The sequence below is a fragment of the Coregonus clupeaformis genome, unplaced genomic scaffold, assembly GCF_020615455.1.
Source record: "Coregonus clupeaformis isolate EN_2021a unplaced genomic scaffold, ASM2061545v1 scaf0588, whole genome shotgun sequence".
NCBI classification, from domain to species: domain Eukaryota; kingdom Metazoa; phylum Chordata; class Actinopteri; order Salmoniformes; family Salmonidae; genus Coregonus; species Coregonus clupeaformis.
The window spans coordinates 204026-210000 of record NW_025534043.1 but is presented as its reverse complement, the minus strand read 5'-3'; the positions used below and the strand labels follow the sequence as shown (position 1 = coordinate 210000).

The 5975-nt window shown below is 55.2% G+C and overlaps 1 pseudogene; it reads left to right on the top strand.

Moving 5' to 3' along the window:
• The first annotated feature begins 1719 nt into the window (after nt 1-1719).
• On the top strand, nt 1720-2025 carry LOC123485157 (annotated as a pseudogene).
• The last annotated feature ends 3950 nt before the right edge of the window (nt 2026-5975 follow it).

The following is a 5975-nucleotide window of genomic DNA, read 5'->3' as shown; positions in this document are numbered from 1 at the left end:
GTAAAGGGCCGGCGGCGTCCTATTGCGCGTAAAGGGCCGGCGGCGTCCTATTGCGCATAAAGGGCCGGCGGCGTCCTATTGCGCGTAAAGGGCGGCGGCGTCCTATTGCGCGTAAAGGGCCGGCGGCGTCATATTGCGCGTAAAGGGCCGGCGTCGCCATATTGCGCGTAAAGGGCCGGCGGCGTCTATTGCGCGTAAAGGGCGTCCTATTGCGCGTAAAGGGCGGCGGCGTCCTATTGCGCGTAAAGGCCGGCGGCGTCCCTATTGCGCGTAAAGGGCCGGCGGCGTCATATTGCGCATAAAGGGCCGGCGGCGTCCTATTGCGCGTAAAGGGCCGGCGGCGTCCTATTGCGCGTAAAGGGCCGGCGGCGTCCTATTGCGCGTAAAGGTCCGGCGGCATCCTATTGCGCATAAAGGGCCGGCGGCGTCCTATTGCGCGCGCGCACCGGGAGTTTGAATTTTGGAGAGGCCGCGCCTCCCGTCCAATGGCCAACGGAGGAGGCCTGCGCGACGGGCCAATCGGGGTGGTGGGGAGATGGTGTCCAATCAGCAGGCCCCACTGCCGGCTATATAAACTTCACTTAGGCATTTCGAGGCTATACTCCGACTGTCAGAGAAGCGCCATGGCCAGAACCAAGCAAACCGCTCGCAAATCCACCGGTGGCAAAGCCCCCAGGAAGCAGCTTGCCACTAAGGCTGCTCGCAAGAGTGCCCGGCCACCGGCGGTGTGAAGAAGCCTCACCGTTACAGGCCCGGCACCGTGGCTCTGAGAGAGATCCGTCGTTACCAGAAGTCCACTGAGCTGCTCATCCGCAAGCTGCCCTTCCAGCGCCTGGTGCAGAAATCGCCCAGGACTTCAAGACCGACCTGCGCTTCCAGAGCTCCGCGTGATGGCCCTGCAGGAGGCTAGCGAGGCTTACCTGGTCGGCCTGTTCGAGGACACCAACCTGTTCTGCGCCATCCACGCCAAGCGGGTGACCATCATGCCCAAGGACATCCAGCTGGCCCGCCGTATTCGCGGAGAGCGCGCATAAATGAGGATGACCTGAACTCCAAAATCCCCCAAAGGCTCTTTTAAGAGCCACCTCCATATTTCCATCAAAAAGGCACAATTGTTCCATGTATACACGCACCTCTACATTACCCACCATGTATGTTGTTCACTAACACGTCTAAAAGCTACGTATTGCACCTTTTCGTTGCCTGAAGTCTAGCTTCAATGTGTGTGTGTGTGTGTGTGTGTGTGTATATATATACAACCATATATACAACCGTCTGGCATCATCCACTTCCTTTGGACTATAGTAGCACAGTAAAATGCTTTACAAAGGAGGGGAAAAGAACAGTGATAATATAGGCCGAATAGTTACAAGAATTGTGTTCAGATGAATAATTGACACTATTAGTTGTGTGTCATTAGTTGCCTTGAATGCAGTCCATAAGAAACATTGCATGCCAACTTACTTTGAAAGTCCCATGTTGCAGTGCTGCTGAGAGACTCATGCAGAGGCCCAAACTTTACAGTGGAGCACGGAGGCCATCTTGTGGTTAAATTTGGGTACTGCACACCATGGTTATTTGCTCTTTAGAGAGAGCATATAACAGAGGCGCGCTTTCTGTGCCACTGGCCTCAATCAGGTCGGCCAAACGCAGATAATAGCGCACCGTGCACCAGCACTGAAGTCATTCATTCACTTCAACTCAACTAGCGAACCCACCATGTCTGGAAGAGGCAAAGGCGGTAAGGGACTCGGAAAAGGAGGCGCCAAGCGTCACCGCAAAGTTCTCCGCGATAACATCCAGGGAATCACCAAACCCGCTATCCGCGTCTGGCTTGCGCGGCGTGAAGCGTATTTCGGTCTGATCTACGAGGAGACCCGCGGTGTCCTGAAGGTGTTCCTGGAGAACGTGATCCGTGACGCAGTCACCTACACCGAGCACGCCAAGAGAAGACCGTTACCGCCATGGACGTGGTTTACGCTCTGAAAACGTCAGGGACGCACCCTGCACGGTTTCGGCGGTTAAACGCGACTCTCTTCGGAACCTCAACACCCCGACTCGAACCCAAAGGCTCTTTTAAGAGCCACCCACATCCGCTCAAAGGGGCCCATTCCATATAGTGTTTTTTTTATTCAGTATGCTATTTAGTAGGAAAGTATGAGCCACTTCGAGTGGACAGGGAGTATTAATTAGAGGATTCTAATGTCCCTTCCAGTTCTATATCGTGGAGCTCCGCCCCATAGGGGAGCTATGCTCCTAGTGGTTTACCCTCTGCCCTAGGGCAGAACAGCCTGAAAATAAAATATGCACACACCTACAGCCAATAGGAGTACAGGTGTCCCTATATAAGGAACCCCGTTCCATCAATCTGTCTCCCATTATCTTCAGCGACTGGACTAGAACTGAAGAAGCCATACGAAGACTCTGAAAGATTTTCGCCGTTGACTGCCAGCCGTCAACGTCTTTCGCCATGAGCACACCTGGGAATTTCCCCACCCCCAAAGGCCCTTTTAAGGGCTCTGTGTCGGTGTTCCACCATGGCTGCTGCGGACCCCCACGACCTCTGCTTCGTGTGTTTGGGACCGCAGCACGCCGTGGATGGTCTCGACAACCCTCCCTAAGTGCGCCTCCTGCGCCTCCTTTCTATAAGGGAGAGGCAGCAGCGTAGGGCGTTCTTTTTGAAGGAAGTCCCTCTGGATGACGTAGTGTCCTCACTCCTTTCTGCTTCAGAAGGGTCAGAGGACGGTGCGGCGTCGGAGGATGACAGGGAAGGCGCCGAGGCGGATATCCCAGTGGGACAATCCAGACATCTGGCGCCTACCTTCAAAACCCCCTTTCACTCTGAAAGCGCGAGGTTAGAAGGGTCCTTGTGCGATGACGACATGGGCTCTGCTGGGTCAGAAGCCCTGTCCTTCGCGGTAGCCTCTCTACACTCGGATTTTCCCGGGCTCATTGAGAGGGCTGCCATACGACTCGAGGTGGCGCTGCCTCCAGCTCCCCTCCCTATGGAGGTGGACCTGATGGAGGGCGGCCCTTACTCCAAGCCAAGGAGGGCAGCTGAGCCAAGGGCTCCAGCCTTGCCCTCTCTCGGCAAGTATGTCGAGGGTTCGTGGGGGGCACCTCTGGCGGCGCGTTCACGCCAGAGCGTATATCCCCTTCACCAGAGTGAGCGGATATGAGTGGGCGGCTAGAGGAATCCCCAGGCTCGGGGCGCCATGACGGCGTTCCTGGTGCCGGGGTCGAGTCCCTGGTCAGCCTCCAAGAAGGCCACTCTGCCAGCACAGAAAGATAGATTCTCAGCCCAGTTGGCTGAGAAATCTTTTACGCTGGGAGCCCAGAGCGTAGCAGCAGCAAACAACATCGCTCTCTCGCGGCCTCCCTGTCCCGTCTCACAACGGGCAGGTCGGAGATGACCAGTGAAGAAGTGGAGAGGCCTCCAGAATCTCTGGAGCTATTCTACACCTGACGCAGGCGATTGCCATATGCGCGGGAAGGACCATGGCCACCTCCGTGGTCACAGAACGACATCTCTGGCTTTCCATGACGGCCATGAAGGAGACCGACAGAACGTCTCTGCTCAACGCCCCCGTCTCCAGCGAGGGCCTGTTTGGCCTCGCAGTGAAGGACGCGACGGGCGGATCGCCAGACTGGGACGAGGAGAGAGGCACCTGGCCAAGCATTTGCCTCTAGCTATGAGGTCCAGCAGAGCCTCAGCTAAACTGCCCATCCCCAACGCCCCCAACAGAACTACAGTGAGGCGTCGGGCCAGGCGACAGACGCACACCACAGACAGCAGGAGAGTGAGCTCGGCTCCCCCAGCAGTGACTGTGGTAGCGACAGCCCCGCTAGCTGAAGAAGCTGTCACGAGACCAGCCTGGCAGTACAAGAAGGCCTCCCAGAAGCGCAAGCACATCTGACGAGGCGAGGGGAAGTGGAAGGAGAACGGCCCGGCGGGTTCGCAGGAGGGCCTACTGTTGTTCCCCCCTACTCCACTGTTCAGAGTGTAGAGGGCTGTGTTATTACATTGTGCAATAAAGAGATTGTTCTCATTTGACCTTGTCAAAGAAGGACAATTATTCCATAAGGTTCGGAACACTACACGTTCTATGTTTTCTCCCTCACCATCTTGAGCGCAGCCCAACCCACTTAGAGGTGTAGCTGAGCGTGCTCAGGAGAGGAAAGGGGTTAAGGTAGCAAGGCGCAGCCTTAGCTCACCTAGTGAAGATCTCTTACTACAGACTCCTAGGAGCTCTGTAGTAAAGATTTCACCGTAGTAGGCAAGTGCCTCTGTCCCAATGTGACATGAAGGCGCAGCCGCTTAGCAGGGAGTGACGTCTTACTGCAGGCTAATGCCTCAGTCAGTACAGATCAGACCCGTGCAAGCGTTCACGGAGAGCGGGAATACCAGGACTACTAAGGTAGCCAAGGTATGGACGCCTCCGATATTCTGAACGTATCAATGCCCATGGCTCTGAGCGCAGCTCACCACACGTGAGTGTGTCCAGTGAACAGCCGCATAAGACCAGTGGAGAGGCATTGTGGCACCACCGTGTGGTGTCAGTCAGAGATCACATCTTCTCAGCCGAGTTCTGTAAAAGATAGGTCTCATGGCAGCGGCGGCCTCAGTCAGACAATGACATGACGACGCAATCGCTTTCTGGGAAGAGCGCTCTGTCTCAGGCCAGTACCCCAGACAGTGCAGTTCAGACCCGTGCTGCGTTCACGGAGGGCAAGATTACTGCAGTTACGGTCGTAACCATCGTATCAAAGCCCCCGATTCTCTCAGAACGCGCTGATAATAACCAGATACCTCACATTCAGCAGGCAGATGTCTCGGTCCCAATGGGACATGAAGACGCAGCCGCTAGTCGAGAATGACGCCTTGCTGCAGGCTAATGCCTCAGTCGGGCGCAGTTTTAGACCCGTCGGCGTTCACGGAGAGCGGGAATACCAGGTTATAAGTATAATCTAAGTATTGACGCCTCCGGTTTTATTCTGGAATGTGTCAATGACCATGGCTCTGAGCGCAGCTCACCACACATTGAGTGTGTCGTTGAACAGCCGCTTAGGAACAGTAAAGAGGCATTGTGGCACCACAGTGCGGTATCGGTCAGAGATTACACCCCCTTTCAGATGCTGTTGAGTTCTGTAAAGGATAAGTCTCATGCCAAGCGGCAGTCTCAGTCAGACAATGACATGATGACGCAATCGCTTTCTGGGAAGAGCGTTCTGTCTCAGGCCAGTACCTCAGACAGTGCAGTTCAGACCCGTGCTGCGTTCACGGAGGGCAAGATTACTGCAGTTACGGTCGTAACCATCGTATCAAAGCCCCCGATTCACCCAGAACGAGCTGATGTATCCTCTCCCTTTTTTCAAAGGGGGGCCCACCTAGAGCTATTTCACCAACCCAGTGCTGGGGAATAGCAGCGGCGTGGGCCATAGAGGAGGGGCGTATGAGTTCAAGAGGATACCATTCGGTACGCCCTGGCACCTCGAACGTTTCCAAATGTGTGGAGGCGGCATTGGAACCGCATGCGTTGTCAAGGGTTAAGGATATTAGCCTACCTAGACGAACTGCGGGAGTTCTCGCCATCGTCAGCAGAGCTGACGTCTACTTACACGACACAGACAGTGATTCATCTCACGCGTCTGGGGTTTTGCTGTAATTGGAAAAGGAGCGCACCCTGGCCCAGTCATCAGATTGTCTACTTGGGACTACAGTTAGACACTGTAATGATGAGGGCATAAATTTCGGACCCTCGAAGGGCAGCATTGGTACTAGCCCTGAGGGAAGTGTCGTCCGAATTACACAGTAATGGCGTTATCGATCATGTCACTTTCGAGTTTCATGTCGGCAGCCCACCCTGTGGTTCCGCTGGGTTTCTGCACAGGCGCAGAACATAGCGGGGTTCGCCAACTAAGACTAGACCCAGTGCGTCAAGGTCATCGGTTGGTGGTGGTTCCTCTCTCGCTAA